Source organism: Suricata suricatta, chromosome 2 (assembly GCF_006229205.1).
Source record: "Suricata suricatta isolate VVHF042 chromosome 2, meerkat_22Aug2017_6uvM2_HiC, whole genome shotgun sequence".
Taxonomy (NCBI): domain Eukaryota; kingdom Metazoa; phylum Chordata; class Mammalia; order Carnivora; family Herpestidae; genus Suricata; species Suricata suricatta.
In genome coordinates, this window is record NC_043701.1 from 7,717,261 (window position 1) to 7,731,643 (window position 14,383).

Consider the following 14,383-nt stretch of genomic DNA (forward strand, 5'->3'; position numbering starts at 1 on the left):
AGCCACTGTGAATCAGTGGGTGGTTGAACCTCAAAAACATGCTAAGTGAAAAGAAGTCAGGCACATAAAGTCACATACCGTATGACTCCATACATACGAAACATTCAGAACAGGTAAATCCATGGAGACAGAAGGCAGACTGGTGGTTGCCAGGAGCTGAAGGAGATAACCATGGGGAGGGGAGAAATTGCCGGATGAGGACGGAATTGCTTTGGGGCAATAAGAATGTTCTGGAGCTGGATGCAGTGGGTTCTTGCACAATAGTATGAATGCGTTAAGACCCACAATTGTTTACTTCAAAATGGCTAATTTATGTTATGAAAACTTTGCCATGGTAAAAAAAAAATGTTAAAGAGTGAAAGGGAAATCCATTGTTATAATTTGTTTGTAATACTAAAGGTATTCCAAGAAAAAGTTTATTTTTAAGAAACAGAGTTAGTGGAGAGGAAAATGAGCTTTGACCCTGTTTGGCTTTCTTAAGGCACAATTGACAACCCTCATGCATTTTCTCCTTTTCTCTATCAAGTTAGCTTTTTAAAACTAAGTTATAAACAATTATTAAGGGCATTAGCCCTTTTCCTCTCATATATGTTAATGTTCATATGTAGTCAAATTCATTAGGCTCTTTCTTCATCTCAGATGGTCAATCCTTTCAAAATGTCTGGGTTCTGTTTCCTGTCTGGAATGATCTCTCTCCATCACTTGCCAAATTTGTGGTTGACGATGGTTTTTCCCCCTAAGGTTTTATATCTTTTCTTATTTATTTCTCTTTTGTAATTACAGTGGCTAGTATCTCTGATGGTATGGGATAATGTGAATCAATGCCTTGCCATTGGTTTTATAGGAAGCTGAGTAATAAAATATGGCAATGAGTTGAGAAACTTGGGGATGGAGGGAGGAAGAGTCTGAAGAAACAATGCAGGCACTACTTTTCTCAACTTTAAAAAATTATTAAATTATTTCTTGGGAGAGGAGAGAGAAAGAGAGAGAGAGAGAGAGAGAGAGAGAGAGAACACAAATGAGCAGGTGAGGGACAGAGAGAAGGAGAGACAGAATCCCAAGTAGGCTCCACACCACCAATGTAGAACCCAATGTGGGGCTCAAAATCATAAACTGTGAGATCATGACCTGAGTCGAGATCAAGAGTCAGATGCTTAACCGACTGCCACCCAGGCACCTCTTCCACATCTTAAAAAAAAATTAATGTTTATTTTTGATAAAGAGAGAGAGCACAAGCAAGGGAGGGGCAGAGAGAGAGGGAGACACAGAATCCGAAGCAGGCTACAGGCTCTGAGCTGTCAGCACAGAGCCCGACGCTGGACTTGAACCCATGAACCATGAGATCATAACCTGAGCTGACGTTGGATGCTTAACAGACTGAGCCACCCAGGTGCCCCACCTCTTCCTCATCTTTAATAGAAATCTGGTATTAGACACTATTTTAAAACAAATCAGTCAAGAGTGGATGTTTAAATATATTATATAATGGGATGAAGGCAGTCGGTGTTGGAGCCCTCCCCTCCCCCAACCCCCAAACTCGTACATAAGAGGGGAGAGTTAAATTTTCAGGACATTTGCAAACTGGTTGGTAAGCAAATCCATTAGTAAAAATTAAAGTATATAATAAATCTGCAACTAAACAGTTTACAGCAAAACAAATGTATAAAATACTCAAAAGTCCTGTTAAAAATTATTTTTCTACATTTTACTAGAATTATGCTCTTGAGGCTGCTTATGTTGTTACAACTGCATGATGGAACTCCTGATGATGGCGTGTCCGTGCCCTTGGCTGCCCTACCCTCCATTCTCAGAGGACAGGCAGGGAGCCTGACGTCAGCACTGGTGGGAGAAACAAAATGGCAGAAACTGAGTAACTTGGCAGAACAGGGTTCGACACAGCTCCTTTGTCAAACTTAAGAAAGTAATGAACAAAATGTTAGTAATGCGCATTACACATGAAATGTGCATTGTGTCTGTATCCATTTCTTAAAAACATTTGTTCATTTTTGAGAGACAGAGGCAGAGCAGAGAGAGAGGGAGACACAGAATCTGAGGCAGACAGCACAGAGCCCAACGTGGGGCTCGAACCCACCGACCAGGAGATCATGACCTGAGCTGAAACCAGACGCTTAACCGACTGAGCCACCTAGGCGCCCCATGTATTCATTTTGAATAGCACAAAAAAAAAATCCAGAGAACATCCTTCTAGAACATGGAAATGATGATCTGATTCAGTGAATAATTCTGTCATATCATAGACAAAGGAGTGACATCCTGACACTCACTTTCATTGTTTTCCTTCTGTTTTACTCATTAACATAAATGAAAATGTCAGTCAACTTTCTTGCTGGAACTACACTCCGAGTGCCAGTTACCAGCATGCTACTGTATAAAAATAACTGCTAGAAAAACTGAAATGACAGTGTAACAAGCCAAAATCCCGAGGCAAAGGGGAAAGAAGCAGAGTAAGCAATAATTACATTACAAAGGCAAACAAGAAATCAATTATAAAAATTACATTGCAAATACAATTTAATTTCCTCACCTTCTACAGTGAAGAGTCAATAGATATGGTTTAAGGTTAATAAAACTAGAAGTAGATGATTAATTGTATTATTAAAATATGGAATGTAACCAGTAGAAAAACTAAAAAGGCTTATAAATGATTCCAACTTATCGAAAGAAAAGCATGTATATATAAATCTGCGTACTCAAAGAGACTTTCTCAACTCCGATGTTAGCTCTTACCATAATAGCCCAGAATTTATTCAGTTCTCATGCTCTATGTTCTCCTCTGTAATTTATCTTTATTATATGTTTAAAAGAATTAGTGCATGACTATTTGATGAATCTCTCTCTCTCTCTTTTTCTCGATTACTCAGGAGCCTTTAAGAAGGAAGGGTTCACATCTGGTCTGGGTAACCATGGTCACAAACACCCGGTGAAATGTCTGAGGCATGACACTGCCTCCGAGAATCTCACAGAAGTAGATAAGGCTACACATAAATGGAAAAAATAAAAGGAGCCTGTTTAGTTTTAGAGAAGTGCAAAAGGATTAGTGTATGACCATACACTCAGGGAAAGCTTCATAAAGAAGATGGCATCTGAGTTGAATCTTGAGAATTCAGGAAGTTTGCCTGGCTGATAGGGAAGAGTTGTCTCAGAGGAATGAAAGAGCCAGCAGAGAGAGAGAGAGAGAGAGAGAGAGAGAGAGAGAGAGAGAGAGAGAGAAAGAGAGAGAGAGAGGGAGGAGAGGTTAGTGAAACAGGGCCACACCCTGGAGAAGGCTATAGATTTTTCTTTTTTTTTTTTAATGTTTTTATTTTTGAGAGACAGAGAGAGACAGCGCTAGCAGGGTAAGGTCAGAGAGAGAGGGAGATACAGAATGTGAAGCAGGCTCCAGGCTCTGAGCGAGCTGTCAGCACAGAGTCCAACACAGGGCTCAAACCCATGAACCGTGAGATCATGACCTGAGCCGAAGCTGGACGCTTAACCTACTGAGCCACCCAGGCGCCCTGGCTGTAGACATTTTTAAGGGTATGCAGTTCATCCGGTAAGTTAGGAGAACATGGTGAGATCAGATTCTTTTTTGATTATTGTGATAAGAACATTTAACGTGAGATCCACGCTCTTAACATATTTTTAAGTGTGCAACACGGTATTGTTTAACTGCGGGCATGATGTCGTGGAGTAGATGCTGTAGAACACACTCATCTTGCACAACTGCAACTTTGCACCTGTTGAATAGCCACTCCCCATTACCTCCTCCCCCGCAGCCCCTGGCAGCCACTATTCTCCTCTTTGCTTCTATGAGTTGGACTACCTTAAACATCTCATATAATAGTGAGATCACACAGTATTTGTTTTTCTGTGACTGGCTTATTTTACTTTGCATGATGTCCTCGAAGTTTATCCATGTTGTTGTCTATGGCAGGATGTCCTTCTTTAGCGAGGTTGAGTAGCATTCCATTATATGTATATACCACGCTTTCTTTATCCATTTATCCATTGATGGGCTTTTAGATTGTTTCTACATCTTGGTTATTGTGAATATGCTGCAATAAACAGAGAAGCTCAAATATCTCCTCACACCTGTTAGAAGGGTGCACGCATATATATATATATATATATATATATATATATATATATATGGTGTGCAAGGACATGGAGAAACTGGAATACTGCACACGGTGGGTGAGAATTCAAGATGGCACAGTTGCTAAGGAGGACAGCATGGCAGTCCCTCATAAAATAAAAATAGAACTACCACATGATCCAGCATTTCTACTTCTGGGTATTTATAGAAAAGAATTGAGATCAAGATGCTTTCCAGATGCATCTCCTGGAGACAGTGAGGACGAAGGAGATGGAGGAAGCCCAGAGGATGGGTTTGGTGAGAGATACCCTAGTATTATTTGCCACCTATACTTTGAAAATCTCATGCCATGTAATCTAAAGAAAAAAACCTGCATTGTTTCAATCACTAGGTTTATCGAAGTTTTCCTTTAGGTTTAAGGGGAAACTACTCCTGAAATAAAAAGGGGAGCCAGTTGTGGTAGGTGAGTGGTATCTTCTTTAATATGAAATTTGTTTTTCATTCTTCCCCTGAACTTATGATTCACATACTGACTCCTTTAGGAAACCTTACATTTCAATAATCTCATCCAACTCTAATCACACCTATTGAATGAACACAAGATTTTCACAAGGTCATGGTGCCTTATACATGCCCATGACTTCCCTCTTGATTTTTCTACCTTTAGAACCAAAGTTTTCATTTCTTTTGTAATCACTCACAGTACACAATACGTACAGCACAAAATAAATCTTGCTAAAAGTTTAAAATCACTATTTATAATCATACAGTGACAAATGAGGATTGAAATAGGTCACCACAGAGGAGCGGAAAGAAATAGGACAAATGTGTAAAGAGAAAAACATGAGAGATAAAAAGACAAGATCCTTTCCCTTGATTATATTAGAGGTAGATCAAAGCAATTGTGACTACACTCTACTTTCAAAGAATGAAAATGAACATCCTGTAACACTTAAGGAGTGACACTGTGTGTTGATTGAAATTCTGGTTTTCTCCCAAAGGCAGAATAAGATCCAGAGGCTTGGAATTACACAGCTTGTGATGGAACATTTGGTTAAACAAGGTGATTAATTGTTTCTTACAATATTAACTATGCATTTTTAATGGCCATTTGATGGTGTTTTGTTGTCTAAGAAAGTTATTAAAACCTCAAAATATTGGTATGTGTTTAGTAAAAAATTTGATTATCATTTGGATTAAGTTAGGTGACCAAGATATTTATAACGGTTACAAATTGCTACAACTAGGCCAAAGAAACTATGAGCACCTAGAGTCATTCACAAAATTCTTACACAGTCGTGGTCCTGTTTAATTTGCCCTCCTCTTGAAAACACAGTATAACATGAGGTCTTATCTCCTGGAGATTCACAGTCAACCTTGTGTTAGGCTCTTGGTATCTAAACCCTGTCTTAGGCTAACACTGTTTATATTCCTCTCTTCCATTCCCCTCCTTAGGGGTTAAAATAATGTAAAAAGAGAAGGTGCTGTCAGGTAAATAGAATAGAAGAAGCACACAAAACTGATCAGTTACGGTTTGTGACTTGCTTAGCCCGTGTTACAAATGGAACTTTCATGCACAGGAGAAGGGGCTGTTGGGGAGCAGAAACTGGGAGGCCAATGTGACGGCAGCACGAGTCTTCCATGAAGAAAATGACTCTATTAAGCATTAATTTACTTCTGGAAGTTTTGGTGTTTGTTTTTTCTTTGCTTTTTACAATTAGATCTCCGTTTTGAGCTACAGATATTTTATTCTTTAATTATTGGTTTCTCTCTATAATTCCTGTCCTTCATCTCTCTCCAGCAACATCTGCTGATAAAAACCGCCTTTCCAGGAATTTTCGTAGGTCAAAGAGTAAGAAGAGAATTTATTTTTAATAAAGGAAAAATATTAAAAGGTAGAGAGAGATTGAAAAAAATTATTGGGGAGGGGCCATGCACCCTCTTCCCTAGTACATTTAATACATTCTTCCTTCAGTGAGACACGGCTTCTAGTCAGCATGGACTATATGCAGAGCATTTATAATCATTAAGATTTCCCTACATAAGAATGCCCTCCTTGCAAAATGAGGCATAGCACAAATAGATGAGAATCATTCTCAGTGGAGAGTGGAAAATGCTCTACTGTATCATAACATGTGCATACACCGATCTTTTCTTTTAAATCCAGAAGTTATCAGTGGGAAGATGATATGCTTGGTATGCTCACTCCAGCACCATGGATTCTTCTACATTTGCATTCTCTCTCTTCACTCATTTCCTCTCCCACGTGAAGTCATTACATTCGTTGACTTGTATAAAACTCCTTTGCTCCCCTCTTGTTATGCTGTATACACTTATACAATCCCCAAACAATAGTTAAATTACTCCTTCTGCCTATGCCAAATAGAACTCTAGAAAAAAACAGTAACAGCCAGAAGAATAGTCTTCCTTTAATTTCTGACCTCTGTACTCATGTGAGCCATCTCTACTGCCATCTGCCAATCCCACTACACACCTCCAGTCCATTCACTCCTCCTCTCTCTTTGATGGCTCTTGCATGGATTTTCTTTCTGAAGCTTCTACACATTCTCATCTTAGCTTTTTACTTCTCTGAGAAAAAAAAAGAATCAGAAGAAATATTCCAAAGCTTTCATCCCAAAATCCATTAACTGACTTGCATATGAGCCCGTGGACTCTGCTGCCTCTCCTATCACTTTGGATCAACAGTCCTTGCTTTCATACAAAGCAATACATCTACTTGTATATTATATTTCATAATTTCTTATAGAGTCATGGTCAGTTCTCCAGAAATTCTTTTCTTTCTTTCTCATACATCATCATTTAGTTTTCTCTCTACTGATTCATTCCAAAAATAGTAGTGCTATTTCACCCAACTTTTAAAGTTGCAGAAATATTTTTAGCCTCTTCCCCTCTGCCTAGCATCTCTTCCCCCTGCTTTCCTGTTAAGCAAAATTTCAGTGCATCCAAATTTCTTCCTCCTGTTGTCCTTCAAATCCGTCATGCCCACAATTTCATTGTACACCTCCAACAGAAACATCTGTCCTTTAGGGGAGACTTCTTCTCCTGGTTTTACTGCCACTTAGCTGGCTATAGTCTTCTTTTCTGGTTTTTTTCATTTACAAAGTATACGTTTTAGAAAGCACAGGGCTTAGTCTTTAAACACCTCCCTTTCTCTATCTACATAATTCTTTGTGGTCTTATTTGGATGCATAAAACACCAGTAACAACATTCAACTATGTATCTCTAGTCTGGACCTTTTCAGAAATACAGAGTTCGATTTTACAGTTGTCAACTCACCTTTTATGGTTGGGTATTTATTTTGAATCTCCAGTTTCATGAGTCTAAAACTAAACTTCTGATATTCCCCCGCCCAAATCTTCTTTTTCTGCATTTTTCTATATCATACTAAGTGGCAACTCTATACTTGCTCAAGTCAAATAGCTTGAGGTTATCTTCAACTCATCCTTTCTCTTACGTTTTATATTTAAACCATTACCAAAAGTGAGTTGGTTCAAACTTTATAATATATCCAGAATCTGAGCAATCCTCACCAGTATTATTACTGTCATCCAGGTGCAAGGCACCATTATTTCTTTTTCGAATATTCAGTGATCTCCTAATACTACTGTTGCTTCTTTTGACTGTGTACAACAGTGAAATATGAGTTATTGTTTAAAAAGAATATAACCTTTCATCATTCTGCTCAAATGGTCCCAATAGCATTTCCCTCACTCCAGTTACAGTCAGTGTCCTTATGACTGCTCACCAGGGCCAGTAAATCTGCCCCCACCCCTCCTGGTCACCTGACTTTTGCCTCACTGGGCTCTGGCCACACTGTCCCAACCGTGCTCTGATGTCAGGGGTTTATATCTCCCAGTCTCGGGGCCTGGAGCAAACTTCTGCATATTTGGCACTTTCATCTCCTTCAGATCTTTGTTGAAATTTTAACACCCCAAACCTAATCCTGCACTCACCATTCCTCTTGTTTTATTTTTTCCAAAGTGATATTACCATCTGTCATGCTGTATAATTTATGTAAGCATGTATGCATGCATGTGCTCCTTTCTCTGTTTGTTTGCCAGTCTCCCCTACAGAATATAAGCTTCATAAGGTGATAATTTTTCATCCATTTTGTTCATTACTATATCCAATACGTGGATGCCTGATACAGAATAAGCACTTGAAAGACACTCATTGTTGAATGACTGAGAGAATAAAATAAATATTACCATTGTTTGGATCTGAAACATATTTTACTTATAATTAAGAATGAGCACCCGGAAGGTCACAGAATGAATGTATACTTCTAACTCTCTTGGTCTGGATTATATTTTCAAAGGAAGTCAAGTCCTTTCTGCTTCTCTTGGAAACTCTTCCAATCGTAAGAATGTGGTGAGAATCCTCACTCTGCAGTACAAAAATGATTTTTCAGCAAAAGCCATTAGAATTTAAAGGCTATTCTTCAAATTGGCTTCCCTCATGCAGGTGGTAGAACAAAACAACAGTCTATCTTCAAATTCTGGAATGCTAATTTTTGGCATTCAAACAGCTCTGTTTTAAAGCATATGATAAAGAGACCCAGGGGAAAATTTCTTCACTGCTGTGTTTTGCTTTTGTAGTTTTAAACACTGTGGTTTTATGCAAGGGGAAATACATTTCTGAGATGGCACAACAGGTGAAATAAGATGAAATAGGATGTGGGAAAATATTTCAGGTCCTTACCTGTCAACAATATGAAATGAATCACATTTTAAAGATATCTTCCATCCAGTTTACCCTTCTTGGTAGTGTTTTTAAAAAGCTGAATGAAAAGGAAACAATCTAGCCATAAAAAAAAACAAACCCAGAATCTTTAATGAGCAACAGACAATCAAGGACTGGTACCCATTCTAAAGCGTGGTAAGTTTTTAAATTTTTTAATGTTTTATTTATTTATTTTTTGATACAGAGAGAGACAGAGCATGAGAGGGAGAGGGGCAGAGAGAGAACACAGAATCAGAAGCAGGCTCCAGGCTCTGAACTGCCAGCCCAGAGCCCAATGAGGGGCTCAAACCCACAAATGTGAGATCATGACCTGAGCCGAATTCAGATGCTCAACTAAATGAGCCACCCAGGTGCTCCAAGTGTGGTAAGTTTTAATGTGTAGGTTATAATTTCTTCCAGGAGCTCCCATCAATGGCTAATTAATATACTTTTCTTTTGTGAAAGACAAGTATGGTAAACTCACCCAATATAAAATGTCACAAATGATTGAATATTTAGGTTAACAGAATGCTAGGTTACATATTATATTTGTATTACAAATATAGTAATATTTAGAGTATGATACAGTTAATATTACAACTTTCCTGAACATATCTAATAATGTGGAAAGTAAGTCAACATAACGCAGTATCTCAGGGACACCAATGGTCATTCTATTACAATTTGATGAGGTAATAAACAGCATAATTTTAAATAGCCATGGCCTGGTATGTCATTGTCCATTAGTAAGGTGGAAAGTGTTTCGAGATGTTGAAAAGTAGGTATATCCATGTAATATGTTTGCCAATACTGAATAATTCCTGTTGAATTAGAGAAAATCTTCAGAAACAACCACAAAATAAGTAATGAAATGGCAGTAAGTACACATCTATCCATAGTTACTTTGAATGTAAATGGACTAAATGTCCAATCGAAAGACAGAGGGTGACAGAATGAATGAAAAAACAACACCCATCCATATGCTGACTACAAGACTCATGTTAGACCTAAATACATCAGAAGATTAAAAAGGGACGGAAAAACATTTGTCATACAAATGCATATCAAAAGAAAGCTGCAGTAGCAATACTTACATCAGACAAAATAGACTTTAAAACAAAGACTATGACAAGAGACAAAGAAGGACACTATGTAATCCTAAAAAGAACAGTCCCAGAAGAAAATATAACCACTGTGAATATTTATGCACTCAACATGAGAACACCCAAATACATTAAACAGTTAATAAAAATCATAAAAGAACTAATGTTTAATAATAAAATAATAACTTTAAGACCCAACGTACATCAGTAGACAGATCATCTGAAAAGAAAATCAACAAGGAAACAATGGTTTTGAGTGACACACTGGACTAGATGGATTTAACAGATATATTCAGGACATTCCATCATAAAACAGCAACATACACATTCTTCTGAAGTTCACATGGAACATTCTCCAGAATAGATCACCCATCAAACCACAAACCAAACCTCAAAAAATTAAGAAAGTTCAAAGTCATACCATGCATCTTTTCTGTCCACAATGCTATGAAATTAGAAGCCAACCACAAGAAAAAATCTTCTACAAATACATGGCGGTTCAATAACATGCTACTAAACAGTGAATGGGACACTAAAAGAAGAAATTAAAAAACACATACAAACAAATGAAAATAAAAACACAATGGCCCCAAATCTTTGGAATGCAACAAATGCAGTTCTAAGAGGGAAGTTTATAGCAATACAGGTCTACCTCAAAAGGTAAGAAGAGTATAAAAAAAACCAATCTAACCTTATAGGTAAAGAAACTAGAAAAAGAACAATAAAAATACACACATAATCAGCAGAAAGAAGTAAATGATAAAGATTAGAGAGGAAATAATTAATATAGAAACTAAAAAAAAAGAAACCAATAGAACAGACCAAGGAAACCAGGAGCTGGTTCTCTGGAAAAGCTCAATAAACCTAATAAACTTCTACCCAGACTTATCAAGAAAAAAAGACAAAGAACTCAAGATAAATAAAATCACAAATGAGAGAGAAGAAATAACAACAAATGCCACAGAGGTACAAACAATTATAGAATATTATGAAAAAACTATACGCCAACAAATTGGAAAACCTAGAAGAAATTGATAAATTCCTATAAACATGGGCTGTGTCCATATCTAGGCTATTGTAAATAATGCCACTATAAACATAGTATGTTTCAATTCTTATTCCACTTGAGATCTTGCCAAAGAAATAAAAAATATCATTACCAGAGTCCATTCTAATTCCTTCATTCTGTGTGTGTGTAAACCTTTTAGATGGTTTTTTAACCATACCAATTTTTTTCTTTTTCTTTTTTTTAAATTTTTTTAATGTTTTATTTATTTTTGATACAGAGAGAGACAGAGCATGAGAGGGGGAGGGGCAGAGAGAGAAGGAGGCACAGAACTGGAAGCTGGCTCCAGGCTCTGAGCTGGCTGTCAGCACAGAGCCCGACGCGGAGCTCAAACCCACAAACATGAGATCTGACCTGAGCGAAGGTTGGAGGCTTAACCAACTGAGCCACCCAGGCGCCCCTAACCATACCAATTTTAAAGTTGCATTTGCCTGCCAGCCTTATGAGGGTGCTTAATCTATTAAAAACAAATAAACCCACTAGAAACAAGAATAAGTTTAATGCATTCATATGGTATTTGCCATAAAAGAGACCCCTCTGTCTTTAACTGTAGACCTAAAAATTTAAGAAATATGAATATCTTTCCACTCTTTGTATAATGAGGCAATTAATTATTATAGAGGTGTCTGACTTATCACTGAGATTTGTGAAGTACGTGCATGGGTGTGATGTTTGTGAGATGTAATTACAGGAATCCCAAGAACAGTTAGAACAGTGCCTGGACTCTGTCTCACCCTGCAGTTACATCCCAGACCTGTAGCACCCCATTACTTGATGCAGCTTATAAGTCATATGGCACAAAGTACTTTCAAAGTAAGTTAAATCTGCAACTAATAAATGGATGTTACAACTACTTTTCCCTACTTCAGTATTAGTCCTGTATTATAACATACTGTATACATGTAAATTTCACATAATTACATTGGCTCATCAATCTGTTATTTCTCAATTACATAACAAAATAGTTACCTAATGAGATTTATGGGTAAAGTGCTAGGCAATATTTTAAGGCTTCAGAAACCTTTATTTGCATATTCTAATTAGCAGTTTATTAATATTAAATGCATAAGGAAATTAACTGCAGCTTAATCTCATAAAATTCATCACCATACTCCTTTATTACACTGCTTTGATATACATTATTTTTTAGCAGCTTATATATTAAAGAGCACCAAGAAGACAGAAAATCCCATCTCCTCATTTGAAATTACAGGTGCTTCCACACTTACGCACTCACCTACATTATATTAAAATTTTTGTACCTTCTAATAACTTTGGCTTTAAATGAATTATTTCAATTATTTTCCATTTTTCTTCAATAACCCTAATTCCCCCTTTCAGAGAAGCACTCCAATATCTTACCTTTTTTTCTGAAAAGCAGACGTAGGGATAACTTCATGTTGAGAAAATAGTTTTTCAGATTATCAGGATATCAGTTCATGAAGTGAATTATATCAATTCAGAGAACATTTAAGTCACTTCTCCATGCCAGAAACTAGGTTTACCGCTCAAGGTAGAAAGTAATCTGGAGAAGTTCATAGCTCTGGAACATTCTAAAACATGGTTCTCTGGGAAGAGAAGTATAATTTCTCCTGGTTCCAACCCAGTCTGGTACTGGGGATACATTTCAGGAAATTCTCCTGTGCCTTTAGGTTCTTAGGGCTCATGCCTGCGGCTTTCACTCCCCAAAGTACAAATGTAGACCAGAGAGTTGGTTTTGTATGTATGGATGGATTTATTTATTTAACATTTGTCAGTGAAGAATGATATTCATTTAAGTACTAAAAGAAGGCGCTGTTTAGTCACACTGGGAAGTGCTAAGCAGTTTAGAAATTTAGGAAAAGCATGTCTTTACCATTTCAGAAGGTTATTATACTGAGTTTCCAAGTGTAATTTATTCTCACTAAAAACAAATGAAATAAACAACTGATGACAGTAAAGAATGTTCTTCAGTCTCTCATACATACAAGACTTGTCCTTATACACACACACACACACACACACACGTATATTAAGTAGGGAAAAATATTTGTAACATTCATTACAGTCACTAATTGCAAATTTAACTTAATTCAAAAGTCTCATATACTGTTTGTGTGTGTGTGTGTGTGTGTGTGTGTAGAGAGAGAGAAAGAGTGAGAGAGAGAATGACAATACAGTGTAGAAACAATGGAATGACTTTACTTTCTCAGAGTGACCTCTTTAGATCAAAGTCTACTTTGATTTATGTGATCCACAGCTGATATTTAGTGGCTATGCCCTGGTTTGACCATAACGGTTTTTAAAATATAGAAATACTTTTGTGCAGGGGCGCCTGGGTGGCTCAGTTGGTTAAGCATCAGACTCTTGATTTCCACTCAGGTCATGATGTCACCATTCCTGGGATGGAGCCCCATGTAGTGCTCTGTGCTGAGAGCCCAGAGTCTGCTTGCAATTCTCTCTCCCTCTCTCTCTGCTCCTCCCCTGCTCACATGCTCTCTCTCAAAATAAATAAACAAATAAACATTAAAAAAAAATACTTTTATACAGTTGGTAGCACCTACTGCTTAAGTCCCTTGAATCTAGTCCCAATCCTGATAAGCTCTGCACCTATTACCTTGGGACCCCCCACAGACACCCTCTCCCCAATGTCTCCACATCTCAGAAATGGCTGGGGGCCCCAAGACGGTGCTTTAGTGTGGTTTTAGCACTTGACGAGTGGCCATTCTAAAGGGTCAGTGCCCACAATATTCAAGTGGTTGAATATTGTAAATACCACTCCTGATATGCCCTAATATGCTTGATTAAAATCACTGCCATGAAGAAACATAGAAGATACTATGAGATTATAGCCACCACCCTTTAGAGCACTACAGTCATAATATAAATATGCATGGTAGCCCAAATATTTTTAAGGAATAAGAATGGGGTAAGTGTGGTTCCATATATTTTATGTGGCACATCTACTATTTCCTTACAAACATGCGCACGTGGTCGTCTGTCTGTTTCCAGTCTTTGCAAGTCTGATACAATATCCTTATTACTCACTGCTATTTGGGTGATAATTGTAAAAAGCAACTGAAGTGGAAATTTGAGTGAAGGTGTGGGTTACAGATTAGCTTAAGGCAGGAAAGAATGGATGAAATTTAGAATCTGTCCCAGTAGAATTAAACAAAAAACAAAAAACAGAGAAAAAGAGAGAGAGAGAGAGAGAGAGAGAGAGAGAGAGAGAGAGAGAGAGAGAGAGAGACTCAGACATTCAGAGCTGATCATTTTGAATCAGTACAGACAAGACCATCTCTTAAATTTTCATCTTAGTTGACTTCACTCAGGGTCTTTTTGCAATCCTGAGTTGAGTTTCTGGGTTCATTTTTCATGAACTATCTTCAAATTAT

The 14,383-nt window shown here is 37.5% G+C and overlaps 1 protein-coding gene across 1 annotated transcript in view; it reads right to left on the reverse strand.

The window, feature by feature from the left end:
• The window catches only part of CNTNAP2 (contactin associated protein like 2), a 1,359,261-nt gene that overhangs the window by 599,134 nt on the left and 745,744 nt on the right, over positions 1-14,383 (reverse strand). The gene's annotated exons all lie outside the window — the stretch shown is intronic.